Genomic DNA, 11,730 nt, shown 5'->3' with positions numbered 1-11,730 from the left:
CTGCTTCAGATTCTGTGTCTCCCTCTCTGTCTGCCCTTACCTCCTTGCACTCCACCTCTCTCTCTCTCTCTCCCCCTGTCTCTCTCTGTCTCTTGAAAATAAATAAGCATTAAAAAAATTTGTTTCAATATTAAAAAAAAAAAAGAAAAAGACTTACAGGATCCTGAAGGTCTGGCTATTGTCAAACTAAGGTTGCTTTTTGCCTCTGGCAAGGCCTTGACATTAAGACAGCTGGGAGTTCCTGAAGGACTGGCCTACTCTGACTGTCTCAGGCATTTACAGTGGCTGCAAATTGTATGGATATTTAATTTTATGAACACCATTTTAAAGAATCAGATTAAGACAAAGTGGTGAGTCAGTTATTCTGACATTTGATTTGGTGATTGAAGACTAAAGAAAAGTTTCCGTAGAGACTAAAAGGAAAAGGATGTGATATGATCAATGCATGTTTTGTATTTGCTTAAGCTCAGTCTTCTTTATGCACAACACACATTAAAACATAGTCTACAATTTACATGCGAGTTCTGTCTCCTTTTTTCTTTTTGTACAGGATACTGGTACTTAATAGAACCATTTCAGAAAATTCCTTCACACTTCAGTCAGACAAATTTCATTTTTAGCACACATTTTTTTTCATGTATCATTGCATACAATTTGAAATTGCTAAATTAGATGACAATTTCTTTAGAAGTCTTAAAAATAAAGCAAAAGTGCTACAAGAAAATGACATTAAAATTCTTTTTCTCCTACAAGTTACTTTTGGGCTTCTATGTATGTTCTAGCAATCAGTGCTCTAAAATATTATTTTTATATTTTTTTCATTTCCTTTACTTAAAACAAAAGTTTAATATGGTTAAACAAATAAAAAAAAAGTTAGGTTTCTGTTGAGATTTGCTATTAGGATAGATGAGGACAGGACCCAGGGATAAATGAGCAGCACTGAAGAAAAGGAGAGGATAGGTAAGAGGCCCAGCAAAGAGGGGTGAGTGGGCCAACAGCCAAACTGAGGAGGCCCAGTGTGAAAAGCTGGGGATCTCATAATGTGTCCTTCAGCCAAATGAGTCACTGGTAAAGGAAAGTCAGATTGGGATGGGATACACACTAAGGCTCAAGACCATCTGAGAGAATCAGAGACACAGAGAGAGAGAGAGAGAGAGGAAAAGAGAGAGGGAGGAGGGAGTGGAGGAAGGAAGACTAGAAAGGCAAAGGCTAAGCCACAAGAAAAGTTTATTAGTCAATGATTTTATGGTTATATGAGGTAAAATGAATTGGGGACCCGTGTAGTTGCCAATAGCTGATAGATGGAGCCAAATTCATGATGTTTTGTAAACTAGGCTAATTCCCAGAAAGGAATGAGCCTTGGTACGTTCCCTCATTTTTCCCGGTTGGCTCCATCTGAGCATTAGATATTCAACTGTATTTGTCACCTGGAACCTCCTGTTCCAAGTTACCAACACCTGAAAAGGACCTTTTCCTTCAGAATTTATAGTCAAATCAGAAAGGTTCATTGAGAGTGGTTGAAACTGTATTTGGGGAGGAATATTAAGCAGTTTACCAGTCAATACACAATGAATCAGGGTTCACTGGAGCAACAATTCATCCCTGGCAAAGTAATACGCATCCTAGAAAAAATTCTGGCAGTTGTTCCAGAAGAAGCTGCAGGTAGTTTGAGGGCACCGTTCAGGTCGGGCTAGTGTAACTTGAAGGACCAAGTTCAGATGTGTAGCACACGATGTATAGACTCATTCACAAACCCATATGTGTAGATATATTTAAGTCACAAACTTGAAAGTTAAATTCAGGTATTAATTTTAATCCCTAGCCAACGTAGGATAACAAAATTATCTCTATCATCACCCTGTTTAAATCACTTTTTCATCACCTTGGCTTTGCATTATTCATGAATCTGCTTCAACGATCCATATGGTTCCAATTTGTATTCCAATCATCACTTCCTTATTATCTCAGCTTTTATACATAATTTTTAGTGTCTCTGCCATCATTTTGCTCATGTTCACATTTGCACTTGATCAAATGAATATCTGTAACATTAGCTACTGTTATTTTTAGGTTTCTACTACCCAGATGTAGGCAACACTAGCATTCAAGGAAGGGTGTATTCTTCAAAAGCGTGTTCTGCAAATTCCAGCTACGTATTTTGCAGAAATGACTGTCCCCTTCCCTTTGCAAACCAACCTGTGCTTATTTTGAAATAATAGGGATGGGTTTGCAGATCACACTGTTTGGCAAATAAGGAACAACTATCTGAATGAGTACAATTCACAAAACATAAAAAATAAAAAGTAAGTCCTCTGTACTGCGTAGACATCATTAATTTTCTATTATCTGCTATTTTGCACTACAACACCTTCCCATGCCTGTAGTAAAGAAGGTAGTTTTACTCACCAGTCATGAATACGGGCACTGGAATCAGCAAGCCCTGAATGTGAATTGTGGCTTTGTCACTTACTAGCTGTGTGACCCCAGATAGGGTATCAAATTATGAAGTCTCAGGAAACTCATATGTAAATGTCAATAATAATCCCTATCACCAAACAACTTGTGATGGAGATTTTACGAAAAACCATATTCAAGCTCTTAGCACTAGGTTTGGTAAATACCAAGTCCTCAAGAAATGATGGCACTTGATATTTTTTGTCAGTGTTGATATTTTGTCAGTGTTAGATTGTTTACCTCTGTTATGTTAGGACTACATAAATATAGAAGGCTACTAACAATTTATAAAATTAATGAAGTCGCATCACTGTATGTGCTTGGTCTATAACCAAACACGTATTTGGAGGTAAGTAAGATCCTTACTGATGTGGATTTACATAAAATCTGAATTGAACCCTAATGAAGCAGATACAAGAAGAGAATAGAAGCAATGGTAAACCAGAGCTATACAGACGAATGCTAATCACTAACTATTTAATAAATGTTCCAGAGAAAACTTGGGCCTCTCTCAGGATGACGCCAGGTTCTTTTTGGCCATGTCAGGCGAGAATAACTTGAGTGACTGTAGTTTACAGAGGTCTGCCATAGTATGAGCTCCACAAAGTATGAGTTACTGGTTTTAGGCATTCTTTAGGAACTCATATAAAGAAAGAATACTTAGCAAGCTGCTACAATCACCTTTAGAAGAAAAGTGGCAAGATCCAGTGCAAAATAGACACTGAAACAGAATCTATCAAGTTGGCTTTTCCTGACCATTGCTCTGCAGTTACATAGATTTAATGTTAGCATGGATTTTCTTTCATTATTACAATAGTTCACTCACACCATACAGCAGAGACTCATTCTGCAATCGAGTCCTACATCCTGAGAGATCTCAAGATATGCAGAGATAAATGTATTTTCGCAAGTGAAATTGTTCTTTTGCAATCATGGATCTATCCATTCCGTTTGGCTTTTTCACTGAATTTTCAAATCAAAGATGAAGCCAAAAAAAAAAAAAGAACTCTCTCAATAACAGCTGTCAAAATGATGTCATAAAAAAATATACAGCTTTGAAAAAAAATGAGAAAGCTTTGAGCACTGAGTAATACATGTACGTGTTGAATCACCACAGGAGAACCTGTCAAGGGCTTTCCAAGCAGGGCAAAAAGCAAGTGGAAAGCTGGAGAAAGTACTGGGTAATTGGGAAATAGCAAAGAATTCAATATGGTAGAAAAAGAATACATGTGAGGACATTGTGAGAAATAAAACTGTGGGAAAAGAAGGAATGTTCTTACATATTTAATGAGCTGCTCAGCCTAGGACAAAGCAAGAGCACAGTTCTCCACACATTAAGAAGCAATTCATGTGAGAAAACATAAATCAGTAATTATGAGCATGGGCTCCAGAACCAAACTGTGTTGATTAGAATCTTGGCCCCACCATTTATGAGCTGAGTGGTCTGGAGCACAATTTTTACCTCATGTATCTCATATAATCATCTATAAAATGAGGATAAAACAGTACTTACCTTACCGCTTGTTTAAGACACAAAGGATTAATACTTACAAAGTATTTAAAAGAGTAAATAATAAACTGTTTTACTATTTTTATTAAGAGAATAAAGGAGACAAGTTTCAGAGGAGGCAAGGTTGTTTGGTTTAATTAAGTCACAAGAACCAATTTCATGGGGTCAGAATACGAAATGGGGCCTTTTTGACATATTGATCCGGGAACTGAGTAGGGCTTTGCCCTGAGGGAGGAAAACACTGGAAGCTGCATTAGTCTTTTACTTTTTAATGGAAATGACTACATAATGTCCATTCTTTTGAAAAGGAAATGATATGGAGAAAAGATAAGGGAAAACAAGAAATCTAAGTCATGAAATGGAACAGGACACTAGAAAGAGAATAAAAAATTATGAGCGAGCCCTTCTTGTCTTCCCCCAAAATCTATCCATCGTCTTCTGCCTGTGAATGCACTATCTTTTACTCACATCCATATAGAGTAGTAATACCTTTTAAAAGTCTTCCCCCAAGCCCAGAACTGTTCCCTGAGGGGATTAAAATTGCCAGCTCCAGGGATGCCTGGGTGGCTCAGTAGATTGAGCATCTGACTCTTGATTTAGACTCAGGTCATGATCCCGGTGTCATGGAATGGGGCTCTGTGCTGAGCATGGGAGCCTGCTTAAAATTCTCTCTCCTTCTCTCTCCCTCTCCCCCTTTCTCCCTCTCTCTCTCTCTCTCTCTCTCTCTCTTTCTCAAAAAAAAAAAAAAAAAGTGCCAGTCTAGACTGACTCTGTGCGGTGTTAGACAAGGCAATATAAACCCTTCATGGAAAAGGCTTAAAATTTATTTCAAAAGTTAAGAATTCAGAGACTTTACTGCCACCATTAATTAACGACTCCAAGATAGAAATATTCATATATTTTCACACACACACACACACACACACACACACACACACCCGAGCTTTAATACTGCAATTCAATTCCTGCACTAAGTATTCAAAATTAGTGTAAATTCCTCAGGTTAAGGTACAGTCCCCAACAAGACTGTTTTTAGATGCCAACTGTGAGTTTAGAAGTCCCTAGGCAATCCCCACTTCTGACCAACTTGCTACATATTTGGAGGCTTTCATGATTCCTTCAGGTTTGATAGTTTACCAGAACGACACATAGAACTCAGGAAAGTACTGTAATTATGAAAATAGTTTATTACAAAGGATATAAATAAGGACCTGCCAAAACAAGAGACAGTAGGGAGAGGTCTAGGATGGTTCTGAGGATCTGCTCCCTAGGGAATCAAGACATATCACCCTCCTAGTAGGTTAACATGTTCACCAACCAAGCCTCAGTGTCCACAGATTTTATTGAAATTTCATTATGTAGGCACAATTGATTGAATCATGGGCCACAAGACTGAACTCAATCTCTAGCCCCTCTCTTCCTCCCAGGGTTGAGAGCATGTAGTTCAAAGCCCTAACCCTCTAATCACATGGTTGGCCTTCCTGTGTGGACCATGGTTGGCATGGTCTGGCCCAGTCCTGAGTCAGCATGGTAGCATAAGCTATCCAAGAGTCCACCTTAAATCATACCTTAAGTGTAAACTCAGTAGTCATACCAGGGGCCTATCATGAACAACAAGGACACTCCTATCACTCAAGAAACTCCAAGGGTTTAGAAGCTCAGTTCCAGGAGTCTAGGACAAAGGCCAGACAAAAACTTTAATTACAAGATGCACGCATATACATGTGTGTATATACATACTAAGCGTACAGAGTTACTTAAATGTCAGGCAGTTCAGAACTTGATAAGCTTACATGTACTGTTGCAGACACTGAGAGAATAGGGAACGTCCCCGAAATTAAAGAACTTAGAGTTTGATTACTGAGCTGGAGTGAGGGCAGCATGATGCCAGGATATCTGGTAATGTTAGGTTCTGGGAGGAAAAGACAAGCATCAAAGACCATGAGCAATACAACAGGTGCCCATTAATACAAACCTTTGCCTGGCACCAGCCCTGGTGGGCTCGTCATTCTTATGCTTTCTCTAGCATAAACCTAGTAAAAAGGAGAATGAGGACAGAATTCCATTTCTCAGCAAGTCTGTCCTCTTTAACTTAGCTTCTCTTTAAAAGACCTAGAAAATTATAACCCTTTGAAACATTGAAATTTTGATTCACTTGGAAGCTTTTATTAAGATATAATTAATAGTTAGGAGGAACTTTACTAGACATTTGGGATGAATTGAACCATTGCCTAATTACCATACTAAGAAATTCCTTTGCAAAAAAGGCTTAGGTGTCCAAATCACTTAGGAAATTTAAAAATATAATTTTAAATGAAGAGTTGTGGTGTTTTTATATTGAAGCTCTCCAAAAGAATTACAAACTGGAAACTATAAGCCTAAAAATGAGTATTTTAAAACCATTAGCACACTGAGTTCCCTATTAATTGAGCATTTTTATATATAGTGAAAATTTAGAAGAGCTTAAGTTTTTCATGAGATAAGACCTTTTGAATTTGAAATTTTATTTTATTGCATTGCGCTTTTAATTTATCGGTTAGTGCTATGTTAATATATCCACTTACATTTCAACATTTTTTGCAAATGCCTTTTACTTTTAACTCCCCGAGAATCTCTAAAACAAATGATAGTGAACAGGCAAGGCACTCGGGCTCCACTTGTCTAACCACAGATGAAAAAAGGCATTAAGCGGAGAAAATAATCATTAAAGGATCTTTTACAGTTGGCTGAGGGATTGTTATGATTGGGATGGGAGAGACATTAAGTTGCACATTACTCAAAGCAAAGTATAATGATATATTTTACAAGTTAAAGAGGCTTTGCATTCTACCAAGATCATTTTCAACAAGACAGGGGAAACAGCCGAGCAGTTTCAGAGTATCTTTTTATCTAAGTGTGTTGAATTTCAGCATAATTGATCTCTAATACGTTTTAGGAGCTGCGTACGCATGCCCACCATGAATGCAGAACCTGTTCAAATATCCCTACACTGTCCGGCACACTTCGACTCGAATGACCTACTCAGGTCTTTAGACCAGAAGTCCTTTTCCAACAGAAAAGTATCAACCTACTTGATACCTCGGTAAAAGCTCAGTACAGCTCCAGTCTGTGGTAACGATCACATCATAACCTCTTGGAAGGGGGCTGAACAAATGTTGGGTAGGCAGTCAGGTGACCACATTATGAAACTCTTTCAATGCTGTGATTCAAGTTCTCCAAGGCCACAAACAGAAAAGGAGTATGATCACAGTAAGTGGTCTTTGGCACATAATCCTTACAAACGTAACTGGAATAATTCAAACCTCACAAATCCTTGTTTTCTGGTTTAAGAACCTCCAAGATTTCTCAGATGTGGTTGTGCATGCCCCTTATAGTGCTCTTTCTCACTGATGGCACCCAAAGATCCCATTCATTTACTCAGGAAACCAAAGTTCAGAGACAGAAAGAAACTTGTTCAAGGTCATAGTTCTCAGAATGAATGAAACTGGAAATTTAACTCACATTTTCTGACACCAAAGCCATTGTTCTTTCTCCTACACTGTTTCCACCCTAATTGACATACAAAATTGGGCTTTATCTAAGGTTAATCTAACTTTATAACCACTAGACAAATGGGATCATCTTCCCCTATCTCTGAAGGTTGGTTCTATTTTGATTCTGTTGTGGTTGAAAGGTTTTATTATGGATGTCCTGGGAGTTTATCCTGATCTGAAAGAATTCAAGCAATCAGCCTTATGTTCAGTTAATGAGTAAAGTTTAAAGGAGTACTTATTACATACAAAATTCCATTCCAGTCTCGGTGGAAAGGAAGACATACATTTATGAATAGAATCATCAGTCTTACACTCATACACAAGTCACATACAAAAGGGCATCAACCATGCTATTGTAATAGTATGGAACTGGGAGCAGTTTAATAATTTTCTGACCCATCCTATGAGTTGTTGCAATTTCAACTTCTGAAAGCCTAGCTCTAGTCACCCCAAAGCTCCAAAACTCATCTTTTACTTTGTTTCCTTTGCTTCTTACCTTTTACTAAATAAGGGTGACATTTTTCATTTACCATCTACTGAGCAGTTGCTGGGTTTTTAGGAATATGTATATAATTTATACACCTAAAACATTAATAATACATATATTTATTTCAACCTTGGAGAGTACAAAGGGTGATAGTATTCTAGCAATGTTTTTACATCCCTCCCCCATAAGATTTACCTTTTTACCATGTATCACTCTACTGTACAAGCAATTTAGAACCTATCAGAAAGGGTTAAAATATAGTCTACATTATAATTAGGAGCTTCCTTTTCTCATGCCTTCTCAGATTTATTTCTCAAGATGGATCAACATATGAGAAAAAAAATTTCTAATTATGGCGATTTTGTCCCTGGGAGTTGTAGAATGGGAAGGAAATTTGAACAAGCATTGCCCTTCTGTAAACCTGGATTCTTAATGCCCAACATACATCTTCACTCTCAGCCCATTAGCCATGTCTTTGTTTGTCTGAAGTACAACTGGAAACAGGGTTAATTTTCTATCCATAGTGATTCCAGGACCTATAAAATCAGAGAATGTAGACAGATCAACAGATCAGAAAGAGTGTGCCCAGGCATAGAGGAAAATTATTTGATGGTTCCATTTTCCTCACACAGGAGAAAAAGCCTGACTTTCAACTACAAAGTACCATCTTTCTGTATCAAAATGAAAAACTGAGGTAAATAGGCAAGTCAAACATAGTAACTAGAGACCCAGAAGGAGCAGAGGAGAAAAGGGAAATACGACTAACTTTACATGCCTGCACAGCCAAACCATAGCATAGCAAGCTACTACTCAACAACTTAAATCGGCATCACCCTTTATATTTTTCAAGGTATTTTATGTATATTATCTCACTTAAACTGAATTTCCATCACATTTTGACAGCACTATGATATCAGAGGTATTTATATGTTAGTTGTCCAGAACCTGTGAATATTTTTTGTTACTTAGCAAAGAGCAATTTTGATTGCAGAAGGAATTAGGGAGATTACTTTGGATTATCCAGATGGACCCCAAATAATTCCAAGGATCCTTAAAAGTGGAAAAGAAAAGCAGAAGAAGAAAGTCAGAGAGAGATATGACTACTGAAGAAAGGCACAGAGAGATGCAATGGCTCTGATGATGGCTCTGAAGATGGTAAAAGGGTTACCTGAAAATCAAGGCAATGTCTTTATAGCCTTAATGAGGCTATAAAGTCTAACCTGTTTCCTTTTCTCATCAGTTTCTAGACAATGTGGGTAGTGTCTAGAAGCTAGATGAGAAAAGGTTTAGATGAGAAAATATTAGATTCTATAGCCTCCATAAGGGAACATAACCCTGATATTGCCTTGATCTTTGGGAAACCCATGCCAAACTTCTGGACTAGGGACTTTAAATAATAAATGTGTATGGCTGTGAGACAATACATGTATGATCATTTGTTACAGCACTAATAGGAAACTAATACAACACCCTTGAGAAATTTTTACAAATACTCCCTATTACAGCATCTACATTCACACCATCTCTCCTCTACTACATGTGCATTCTTTGTGGACAGGACTGGTTGCCTTGCTCACTGGCAATGTGAAATAAATGTGTAAGTAAATAAGTATCCACCATCAGTAAAACCTACCCTCAGTTTGGGGATTACCAGAACAGTTTCCACCTGTATCCTTGTTTCACTTGGTCCATTCAAACCCTAATGGGGCTTTCACTTCCAAGATGGTAGTAAACATTTCAGATGAGAGTTGTCACCTACCAGAATAATCCTCCCCTTTACTCGCAGGGTAAATATGGATTTCTTCCCAGACCACATCTGAGAGTGTCTGTAGTCTGGGAAGAAATGGCAAGAGTGGAATAATATGATGGACAGAGAGGTCCTCTTGTCTTGGATAAATATTTTAATTTTTTTTAACATTTATTTATTATTGAGAAACAGAGAGAGAGCATGAGCATGGGAGAGGCAGAGAGAAGGGGAGACACAGAATCTGAGGCAGGTTCCAGGCTCTGAGCTGTCAGCACAGAGCCCAACGCAGGGCTTGAACTCATAGACCGTGAGATCATGACCTGAGCCTAAGTTGGACACCTAACCGACTGAGCCACCCAGGGGCCCCTTGGATAAATATTTTAAAAAGTGGTTGCCATTGCAGAGATGAGGACGGCGTCTTCTTTTAATTGCCTTACTCACTTTCAACCTAGAACATTTAGCACAGTATTTAATTTAAAAAAGCATAACTGACCTACTTCTTCCTTTTTAGTCTGTGGTTAATATTTTAGTCTGTGAGTCAGATTTTCAGATTTCTGTATCATACTTTGGCGGTTACATATCAACTGCCACTTTCTGTGAGTTCTGAGATGACCAAGTTCATGTTTCATCCATTTAGTGCCTGGCATACAAAATAAGCTTAAAATATATTTGATAAGGAAAGAAGGAAGAAGGAAGGAAGGAAGGAAGGAAGGAAGGAAGATGAAAGCAAGAGAGGGAAAAAAGGAAGGAGCAAGCTATGATACTAAGACATGACCAGTGATACTAAATATTAAATATTGAAGAAAGCTGAAATTTACAAATTCACACAATGGAACAATGGCTGCTAGTCCAGAGTAGGTCTTTACATAGTTGCTTAATGGCTCTCTAAATTAGTTAAATTGGGGGAGGGGGGGAGGGAGGGGAGGGAGCCTGGGTGGCTCAGTCCGTTAAGTCCAACTTCGGCTCAGGTCATGATCTTGCAGTCAGTGAGTTCAGGTCCCGCATTGGGCTCTGTGCTGACAGCTCAGAGCCTGGAGCCTGCTTCGGATTCTGTGTCTCCCTCTCTCTCTGCTCCTCCCCTACTCATGCTCTCTCTCTCTCTCTCTCTCTCAAAGATGAATAAATGTCAAAAAAAATTTTTTTAATTAGTTAAATTTTTGTTGAACAAATGTATATCCAACTTTTGAAGTTTAGTTGATCAGCATATTCAGGACTAATGCATATTCTATTAGTGAACCTTTAACTTTTTATAATGGGATAATAGATTAGTTGAAGACTTCAATGCAACATGTAGTCAGGCAATAGGATGGCAACATTATGTGAATTGGAAACATTCTATCCCTTCTTGTGAGGACAATTTGCACTTTACCTTATTTAAAAATAGAGACTTGCAATCTTATGTTGAAAGTGGGAAAAATCACCTAGAAGTTGCCAATTTTAGCATGAAAATTCTGCTATAATGTGAATCATATGATGCCCCAAGATTGTGCAAGAAATTGTTTCCTTGCAACTTAAGAACTTTTAATATTATTAGCAATGACTGTGCCAAACCATTTTTAGACTTGGTGCCTGAACTCCTACCTTTTTTACTCTACCACAGATGCTGCGAAAACACTTCAGGTAACCTACTTTATAGGATATTAGTGCACCAAATTGTTCCATTGCTTGAATTTCCCGTTAGTCTCACTTCTCTTTGGGCATTTTTTTTTAAATTTTACAGGGTTTTTTTTAGCATGCAAAACTGATTTATTCCTTTAAATCACTGACTTTTTTTTAACCAGATGATCTTATAACTAAGTTCATACTGATCTGAGGTTTTTATAAAACAGAGCTGTTTACCCACTAGCTGCAACTATATTTTCCTTTCTTAGTGATTAAAACTTCTAGTGCCATATGCTCATGCTTGTCTAAGTTGTATCCTTTTGGGTTTTGGCCTAAGTCTTCCCTGCTGTTGGCAAACAAAAGGAAATGCTTCCAATATGTAGGGTTCCCCTCTTGT

At 37.9% G+C, this 11,730-nt stretch overlaps 1 pseudogene; it reads left to right on the top strand.

The window, feature by feature from the left end:
* Positions 1 to 1,568: 1,568 nt before the first annotated feature.
* Positions 1,569 to 11,730, top strand: part of LOC125920164 (transcription initiation factor TFIID subunit 11-like) — a 142,628-nt pseudogene continuing 132,466 nt past the window's right edge.

The sequence above is a fragment of the Panthera uncia genome, chromosome D4, assembly GCF_023721935.1.
Source record: "Panthera uncia isolate 11264 chromosome D4, Puncia_PCG_1.0, whole genome shotgun sequence".
Taxonomy (NCBI): Eukaryota; Metazoa; Chordata; class Mammalia; order Carnivora; family Felidae; genus Panthera; species Panthera uncia.
The sequence above is the reverse complement of the archived record's forward strand: the minus strand, read 5'-3'. Positions and strand labels throughout refer to the sequence as shown.